The following is a 10,538-nucleotide window of genomic DNA, read 5'->3' as shown; positions in this document are numbered from 1 at the left end:
TGGGCGGCATGTAATGAAACAAAGGGAGAAGTTTGAATTGAGGAAACCTTTAGTTCTATGGTCTTTAACACTTGCAGCCTTCAGGTAAATATGCAGCCTTCAGGTAAATGGGTCATAGATCATGCGTGCAAATGTTTAAGGGTGCATCTATGGGTGTAGCATGTAGGGCTGTGACGGTATGGGATTTTTTTTTCTTACTACGGTGAAGAAGCAACAAATCACATGGTTTGGGTGACTTATCGCACATCCCTGAGAAGAATGTCCCAAGTCAGACTGCCTGACGTGGGCTTCTTTTCCATTTGAAACTTAATCCTGTGTCACAAGAAATCTGGTCATGTTCCGGGGTATAAATCACTGCAGACCTCTAGCTTCCTCCTGCAAATTCCTTGCAAAATTGTTTTACAAAAAAGTGCGGTGATGCGTAACACTGCGCTCGTATCTCATTACCGCGGTGATGTGGTTATCGTCACAGCCATAGTTACATGCATCTATCCATTTGCCTGCAGCAGCTGTTAATGCTAAAACATATTTGCTTACTTAACACATTGCAGTGCTATAAGTGATGGAAATTAAAATATAACATTTAAATTAACAATATGTAAAGTAAAAATCCATGCAGGCCATTATTCATAGAGGTAGGCCTATTCTGAAGCTTTTATGGCACATTTAATCAGCTGTCATAATGCAATGGCAGCGCAAGATAAAACCAGTTTGTGTTTAACTTTGTTTAAAGTGATGCTGTTTTGCACATTACAATACACTGCAGTGAATACTGTGCATTTATAAATTGTTTCATGTTTTAGCAGATTAATGGTGTGCATTATAGCCAGAAAAAAAAGCCACTTCCTTGTTCCAAGTTACTTCATAAAGACCTGCATATATGGTACACAAGAGGCCTGCATATATATTTTCATATTGAGCTTGCACCTTAACATGTCATCTAACTTAACGATATAACATATCTCACTCTTCAATGTGTGAGATCAGCACTATAGTGACTGTAGAAAGGTGGTGAGACAGACTACATCGCACTTCCAGGTTTATCACATGATCTGGCCTTTGGCAGCCATTATAAGAAACCTAAAACTGGAACCTGAGTGCCAAGTAACTGCCTAGCCACACAATGTAAAGTGTCAATAAATAAGCACACCCAATAAAAAAATAAAGCACCGTTAGCATTAGTAGTAATGCTATGAGTCCTAACAGTAAAATGAAGCATACACCATTTTGAATCTGATTTAAAGTGTCTCCTTTGTTTTGTTGCACAACTTCTTCAGTATATTTGGTGCCATCAGAACCGGAGGCTACATGATGAACATCTTGATGACCAAAGGCCTAAAGCAGTCAGTGTGTGATCAGAGTTTCTACAATGGACCAGTCAGCAAGTTCTGGGCCTATGCTTTTGTCCTCAGCAAGGCACCTGAACTAGGTGAGATTATATGTCTGTAGCTCCCATTTTATTTCAGTTTCATAGGTTAAGATTTAAACTATTGTATATAATTCTTTGTAAGTAGAAACACACAAGATATTGGTGTCGTACCTCTCAATATTTTTTTTAACACAAATCAAGTAAAAAATGTTTTATACTTTTGCAATTTTTTCAACAGTTTAGCATTACAAATCTAATAATACTGTTACATGAAGTATTTAAAAAAAAATCTCAAAATGAACATTTTTCATACTGCTCATAAAAGTATGATGCTTGTATTCACTTGCAGCATTTAAAATGATTGCTTTCCTTACATCAACCTAATAACATGAAACTGGTATCAGGCTTCTGCATCACAGCACAGGCAGTGTTATATACAGTATAGCCTATATCAAATTTAAAAATCTAATTTACATATTATTTACTGCAGACAAGCATGCTTAAAGTTGAGCACTCCTAGTCATTTGTCATTGTACACTCACAATATTACATGCAGATACAAATGTACACCTACTACTTGTATAAAAACATGGGATCTCATTAAATTAATATGAAGACAATCTTTTACGAATGCTTTATCTATATAAAGCAAAACAGGGACTAAAATATTAGATGTGGTATAATGCAACTTTTTCAGTTGTAATTCTTTATTCTTACATTGTGGGTCCCGATGTTTATATATGACCACAGCAAATTATAAACAGTTGTGACCACATTACAAGAGTTCCCAAATCCTCACTAAATTTAAAACAACTGTAATCCTTTAACACAAAAAAATAAGTTTGGTTAAATTCGTTCTGTCTGTTGTATGTAGCTTGCTCTAGTGACAAAGCACTACGGAGAAGCCTAGTGTTCATCTGCATGAATATAATTGGTTGTGAAAGCGTAACAGAATTTGTTAGCATGAGCCCTGCAGCATAACCCCAAGTCTAGAAATCTAGGATAGTGGATCTATTTTCCGCCTGCCTGGGCCTATTGTGTTTGTCATGTCCTGTCGGTTAGTGGGCTACCAGGCCTATTGTAGCGACAAAAAGACAGCACTGAGACAATGTGAGGACCCTCCTAGGCACAGGCCAAGCATAATGGGTCATGATGTCCTGTTCACTAATGTACAGCAGGGAGACATAGCAACATGCATAGACTTTTGACCAGCTGCACTTGCCCTCTCATATTAATGTATGGACAATTTAAAGTGAACAAGTTAACAACAAATAAAAACCTCCCCCAAATTTTAATATTTTTTTTTATTATATTTTTATTACTGTTACTTAGGATGCATTACAAGTCAAATTAAAAGACTTTTATAATGTTACAAAATATATATTATTTTATTTTTTAGGATTTATTGGCTTTATTCAGTAATTGGTGTTTCCATCATAGTTTATGCACATTTTCTTATCTAATACAATTTTTTTTTTAGAAATCAATGATCCGTCTTAATAGAGTGCATACATTTTTATGCACATTTTAAGAATGGTCATCTTGCTGTTCTATCTCGCATTTTCTCAATGCTATATCCTACGCAACATCATTAGCTGAGCTAGTGGGGCTTCACTAACAGTTGTTGACTTTTAACGTCTACACTGTTTGAACTTGTTTTGTCTGCTGAATGCATTGGTTGACCTTGCCCTGATTAGATATTCAAATATTCAAGGTCTAGAACATGCGAGTTTAACCTAATACCTTAATCTTTACAAACTAAATCATTAACACAATATTTTCCCAAAAATGTTAAAACCTAAAAAAAACAAGATATATCAAGAATGTCAAGACAGGCATAGCGACTTTAGCGTTTATTCCCCAAACAATTACAGAATCTTTTACTATCTCTATTCTCTACATCTCTCTCACTGTCAGTGTCTTGCTCTTATCCTTCCAGGAGACACACTATTTATCGTCTTACGGAAGCAGAAACTGATTTTCCTGCACTGGTATCATCACATCACAGTTTTGCTCTATTCCTGGTACTCCTACAAGGACATGGTGGCCGGCGGGGGCTGGTTCATGACCATGAACTATCTGGTGCACGCCGTCATGTATTCGTACTACGCTCTTCGGGCCGCCGGCTTCAAAATCTCTCGCAAGTTTGCCATGTTCATCACCCTGACGCAGATCACCCAGATGGTGATGGGCTGTGTGGTCAACTACCTGGTGTATTCGTGGATGCAGCAAGGCCAAGAGTGCCCGTCCCACGTGCAGAACATCGTGTGGTCGTCCCTCATGTACCTCAGCTACTTTGTGCTCTTCTGCCAGTTTCTTCTTCGAAGCCTACATCACCAAGACCAAATCCAATGCAGCAAAGAAAAGCCAATAAATCAAGAAAATGATTTAAATTTAATCACAGAGAGGTGGGGAAAACTAAATGGACCAGTGATTGGTAGTGGATGGATGAGTTCTTTAAAGTTAGGGCTTAAGAACTTGCAGAAGAAAGAAGCAAAGACCATGAGGGGCTACTATCAAAGCTTGTGCATACTGTACTACTAACGTATAGAGATAAACCTCCCCGCCACTAGGGAAGCTCTGTTGAGCTGCACTGAGAAATCATTACGATTATATCAGTTGAACAAAAACAAATGTGTCTTTATGTAATGTATATGTGCCCAATACAATTATCTGTATTTAAAAAAGAAAAAAAAGTGTATAGATTAAAAAAAGGGATGCAAAATAAATTAAAACAGAATTAAGAAGTCGTCAAAATGGACTGGGAATATTTTGAAAAAGGATCTTATATGGATAGAGTTCATAATTGTGTGGTTTTGTCTAAACATTAATTGTTACTGTTATTTTTATCGGTTAGATAGATTGTGTACGGTAATTTTGTACGAAAGCCATGTCAATGGAAGACTGGTAAATGTTGAGCTAAAAATGCCACAGTGTGTTCTGTGTTCAGCGTCGCAGCACCAAAATTCTCTCAGGTCTTACAGTTTTTTTTTCCCCATGTGGAGTTCATATCATTTTAGAAAAAAAAAGGAAAAGAAAAAAGAAAACTAAACAAAAAGGCATATTAGTCAAATAGGCCTGAAATGTTAATGCCATTGGATTACTCATACACAAGCAACCACCCAAGTAAATAGCAAAAAACATAAATGAAAGGGGACAAAAAGACCAATGAAGGCCATTTTGAGAGGACACTGGGGCCAAATGATCATTAGAACACCAGAGGCCCTTCTGGAGTATGAATCATCGGACCTCTCTGAATCTGCGTTTGTTCTGACCTCTGAAAGACCTGGTCTTCTTCTTCTCATGGCTTAAGGTCATCATTATCACAATCCATTCCAAAGGCAGACGGCACAGAGAGTCTAGCCCTGCCTAAAGGACCATGAAGTCAAACATACTTAAACAAAAGTCTATATCACTGTAACAAATCAGAATAATCTCTGTCACTGAATGGTGTCCATTGTGCTCTTGTGCATTTGCACTGTGTACATGTAAAGCATCTATAGACGATTTTAACAAAGAGCCAAGAGTGCTGAAATATTCAAGTGTCTGTGTTTTTTCATTCGATTTCTCCTTGTTTACCCTGGTAGGACTGTGTGAGAGATTCTTTCTGGTACATATTTTGCTCTCGACTCTGCAGGAAGGAGATCTGAACTGTCACTCTAGCTGTGAACAGGCTCAGCAACATGCCAGATGGGAGCACTACTGCCTCAGCCACAATGACATAAGACATAAGTTCAGACTGCCCTGGTTTCTGAAGCCATAGTAAGCAGCATGTTCTGTGTGTCTACTGGGTTGGAGCAGTAAAAGTGACAGAAATTATACCAACAGTCATTTTAAACCATATGGCAATAGTCCAATAGTACTATGAAATTGCACTGATCAGATCAGGTGTCAGGCCAGTTGAATTATGACACATATATATACACGTCACATAACACCATATTTAACTGGAAATCTTTGGATGATGTAATTACAGGAGATAAAGTGCAATGAAATACTGCCTGTTGTTAGCACTAGATAATATGGATCAAAGTTTGTAGGCATTAGATCTGAAGTCAGCCTGTTGAGTTTTTTTTTTCACTACTTAACCTCTGAAAAGCTCCATAAAGACCACAAAAGCATTATATTATACACAGCTATTGATACTAAGATATTCTTTCAATGTTAAACGTAACTCTGGATGTCCATGAAATTCCTACCAGCAGGACAGAGTTTATCTTTTAGACACACTAATATATAGGATAAATGTCTATGTTAATACCTTGATTCTTTTAGTTGATATAATTGCTTTTGGGCTTTATAACTCTTTTGCATTATTCTTAGACATTGGTTCTCAAACAGGTGACTCACTAAAGGGTCACTGCAAACATACACGAGTACTAGGTCTTAAAATGCTTTAAAAAAACACAAAGATGTATAACATTAAACATAATGTTGTGTATGCTTGCGTATCTCAGGCACGTATCAGCTTAAAAGCTTAAAGACTTTGTCTCAGACAAAGCGGAGAGCTGTAGTCGAAAAGGTTTGGCATTTTAAATGAACAAAACGAAATAACAAACCAAAATAGCGGCCAATAAATCAAAAGCATCCATCTTATACAAGTCATAGCTTCCGTATGCAAAAAAGTCCGAAGTAACCATTTTAGTGACACAGACACAATAAGGGTATTCTGATCAACGTGGTGTGCTTAAAACAGTGTGCAATAGTGCAGAGGTAGTTCGATTTGGAAATCATTTCAACATACTGAAACTGAATGAAAAGAGTTTTGTAAATCATTACTAGGAAAGTAGGAAATTACTTACTAAATTACTTTAGAGAGAAAACCAAGATGTGAAAACTGTTCCATCTAGACAGGCATTATATTTATATATATGTGTGTTTATGTGTGTCTGTGTGTGTGTGTAACATAACATGTTCTTATGCAATACTTAACCTCATCTATTATATACACTACTTCCCTTGATAATATGTTATCTATAGTCTAGATCTAGTGTCATTGTCAACTGAGATATTTATTTGTGACATCCAGAATATATATTTCTTTCTCATCTTTGCATTGCAGTCACGTGTATGGCAATAAAGTTGATTTGACTCACTCACTGCCCTATGGAGAATGCCACAAAAAGCCTTAGGTCAGATGTGCCATGTTCTGTCTAGATCACAAAATATCAGTTATCATTTTGAAAGGTCAAAGACTCTGCAGACTGTGTAGCATGTCGGTCAGGACTGGAACGGGTTTAAAATTGCACTGCTTCCACACATTTGTGCATAATTCAAATAAAAAAGCAACAGCAATTAAAGAAAAAACGAAATTTGCTAAATTGAAAATGCTTGCATATAAATACAGTAGTATGCTACATTGTCACACAACCATCATGTTTAATTTAGTAAGTGACATCCATTCAGAAATTGTCAAAATATGGAGCATTTTTGATTTTGCATCCAGGAGCCTGGATGAAAAAAATAAAAAAAATAATAATATTATGTGGGGTTAAATGACACAGGAAATTGGAGATAATTTTAAGGACACTGCATTATGGGATTGCACTTTTGTTATTGGCAGATGTAGCATACAGTGAGTTCACAACATACAAAACTATTAATTCACAAGGAAACCTGAAAAGACCGTTTCATAAACTCATATTCATACTTCCTTGTTACAATGTTAAAAGACTTAGATCTTTCAAACCTAATAAAAAGTAATACCAACCAAACGCAACACAAAAACAAAATCATCATCATCATCATCATCATTATAAAGAAACTGCACAAGAAACAAATAAAACCTGCCAGCTAACAGCAACTTTAAACAAGCTCAGTCACAAAATAAAACTTCTACATATCATTATCAAAAGCAAGCCTAGTGTACTTTTTTTAGTAAGTCGCTTCATTGAAAACCTGGAAGGAAACTATCAGAGCACCACGTGTTCCATAGCTTACCGGTTCCACAAGTTCCTCGATCAAAGTTACTGCAAACACTAACTCACCACGTCTTGACCAGTGCTGTTTGACATCGCCCCCTACTGGACAGGTGATACTCATGCAAACTCTTCTTCTTCTTCTTCTTGTTTAATGGCGATTAACTCCAAAGGAGCATTATCGCCACCTATTGTGTTGGGTGGCAAATTATCCTTGGGTGATAAGTCTAAAGTTTAAAAACTATTTCACACACACACACACACACACACACACCATTGTCTGGTCAGCTATCCTTGTGGGGACTCTCCATAGGCGTAATGGTTTTTATACTGTACAGACCGTATTTTCTATCACCCTACACCAACTCTACCCCTAAACCTAACCCTCACAGGAAACTTTCTGCATTCTGTGTAATTTATTAGCTTGTTTACCCGTGGGGACCTCAATTTAGGTCCCCACCGTGACACGAGTCCCCATGAGTCTGTGTGTATTCAGGTTTAAGTCCCCACCAGAATAGAAAAACAAGTACACACACACACACACACACACACACACACACACACACACACACACACACACACACACACACATATATATATATATATATATATATATATATATATATATATATATATATAAATCACAGTATATTATACATGGATTTTTGTTGATTATTAGTATGTTGGTTTACATATTTCCATTGCACACATATTTATCTTTATTTCCAAGGCGCCCTCAATTATGCTACAGTAATGCAATAAGTGTTCATTCATACCTGGATATTGACTTAAATGTGGACTTAATCATTCCTCCCTCATCAAAAATGTAAATACAATCTAACAGTTCTTTTGAAAATAGTCTTACAATTTTATTTTACATAGAACTTGTTTCCCCCATGGGTGCAGACATGTTAAGAAATTAAATGTGGTTAAAGTTACGAGTGCCAACTTTATTATATTTAAAATAGGCTATATGAAACGTCCAGTATGCAATATTGAACACGTTTGTCATTGAATAAATGAATCATGACTGAACTGCAATTATCTTATTTCACCAAATGTTTCAGTAACTGAAATATTTGCATATGCATAATAAACAAAACATTTACAAAGCACACTTGTTAAGTTGCTGTAGTAAATTTGTGATAATAACCATAATATTTTCAGACTACATCTATATACTGCATTAGCCATAGATCCTAAATGAGCTCAAACACAACATGGCACTCTCTCAGAGTCCCCAGCTCATGTCAGTCTGACAGCTCTATTAGAGGACTGACGAGCATCCTCGTCGATAGAATTGAGCCTTAAGCACATGTGCCTGTGCCCAAATTCATGCATTATCCCTAGCACTAAATCTACTCAAAGCCTAGCAAAGCAGCACGGCTCTGGGCAGGTCACAGGCCACAAGGGCGCTGCGCTGACCTGGAGGATCAACAACAAAGCCTTTGAGTGGGCATCTAATGCCTTATTTAGTCTCCTCATCTGTGCACCTTTTGGAATCTCCACAGACCAACTGCTCCCCAGTCTGATGGGAGGGAAAAGGATGGGGAAAAAAGAATGCTGAAAGCTAGACACTGATCCGTTGTGTCGCAGGCCAACCGTAAACACCTTTGTTCACACACTTTTCCTCTTTCCCTCTCTCTCTCGCCATCTTTCTCTTCCACTCTCAGGTGGATTAGCTCTCTCATCCGTTGATCCCCCCATTCTAATTCCCTACAGCTGAGAGAGGGAGTGTGGCCAGATTGTTTCAGATCCTAATTCCCATTTTATCAGTTGGAAAAAGTGGGAAAGCACGGCTCTTTCCAGGACATTCTGAAATTGTAATATTAGGAGGGATAGCTCACTCAAAAATGTAAGAAATGCATTGTTGTGTTATGGTTATATCAGTTATCTTACATGTCCACTGATAATAATTATATATATATATATATATATATATATATATATTTCATCTATTAGTATATAATTTAGTTTATTTAAATTGCTCCGATGTCCCTTAGATTCCATTTTTTTCAGCGTCAAATAAGCGGTTCTTGAGTTTAAAATAATGAACAATTTTTTTTTTTAAGTCAATATTATTGGTATTAAATGTAGTTTTTTTAAATGTAAATACATTATATATATATATATATATATATATATATATATATATATATATATATATATATATATATATAGAAAAGAAATGTTAATCTGAATAAACCATGAGACTTCTAGAATAATCTCTTTTGAAAAGGTTTGGTGAAAATCTATAGAGCACATCAGCACCCCATAGCAAGAGTCACACAAGCTGGTGGAGGCTGATGATTTTGGGCTTGAAGCCACAGGACCTGGGCAACTCACAGTCATTGAATCGACCATGACCTCTTCTGAAGACCAAAGCATTTTAGAGTCAAATGTGAGCACATCCGTCCAACAGCTAAAGCTTAGCCAATACTGGGTAATGCAACAGGACAGTGATCCCAAGCACATCTATGGCAGAACGGCTGGAAAGAAAAAGATTAAGGGGTTGCAATATCCCAGTCAAAGTCCAGACCTGGACACCCTGACTGACATGCTGTGGCGAGAGCTGTGCATAACAATCAATAAATAATCAATAAGCTGGAGTAATGTTGTAAAGAAGAGACTGATAAAATCATACAGAAAATGATTACTTCAAGTAATTTCTGCTAAAAGTGGATCTACAGGCAATTGAATCATAGGGTGTCCTAACTTTATCACACATGGCTTTTACATCTTGGCTTTATTTATTTTCATATGTTTTTGTTAAATTAATAAATATTATGTTTAGAGAGAATAGAGAGAATATTAAAACCAAATATAACCCAAAATGGTCTTGGTGTGCTGTGACCATTGACAACTGAAGATGACAAAATGCTGAGACGTTAAAGGAAACATGACCACTCATTTTGGAGTCTTTTGGCTTTTTGAAGAAGTATTATCAGAGAAACTGACGTATGTCCAATTTCATCTTTATTACAAGCTCCATTCCCCCAGTTTGGAGTGCAACCTGGACTCCAGTGTTCATCGAATCAGGGAGCAATATATAGATAAGTGGACCTTCTCTGAAAATCAATAGATATGTGAGCCAGTGATGGCAAAAAAAGAAAAAAAAAAGATTAAAAGAGAGAGAGTGTGTGTGCTGAGTGTGGGTTGTTCTTCCCTCCAAACAAAAAGCTAGCTAATAGACAGTTGACCTCAGTCAAGAGGTCAGATGTTGCTGATACTTCATTCTTCTCCACATATAT

At 36.7% G+C, this 10,538-nt stretch overlaps 1 pseudogene; it reads left to right on the top strand.

Annotated features, from left to right (window-relative positions):
* Positions 1–7: 7 nt before the first annotated feature.
* LOC113114149 (elongation of very long chain fatty acids protein 6-like) lies at positions 8–3,814 on the top strand (annotated as a pseudogene).
* Positions 3,815–10,538: the final 6,724 nt, after the last annotated feature.

This window comes from Carassius auratus, chromosome 14 (genome assembly GCF_003368295.1).
Source record: "Carassius auratus strain Wakin chromosome 14, ASM336829v1, whole genome shotgun sequence".
Taxonomy (NCBI): Eukaryota; Metazoa; Chordata; class Actinopteri; order Cypriniformes; family Cyprinidae; genus Carassius; species Carassius auratus.
This window is presented reverse-complemented; position numbering and strand designations above follow the sequence as displayed.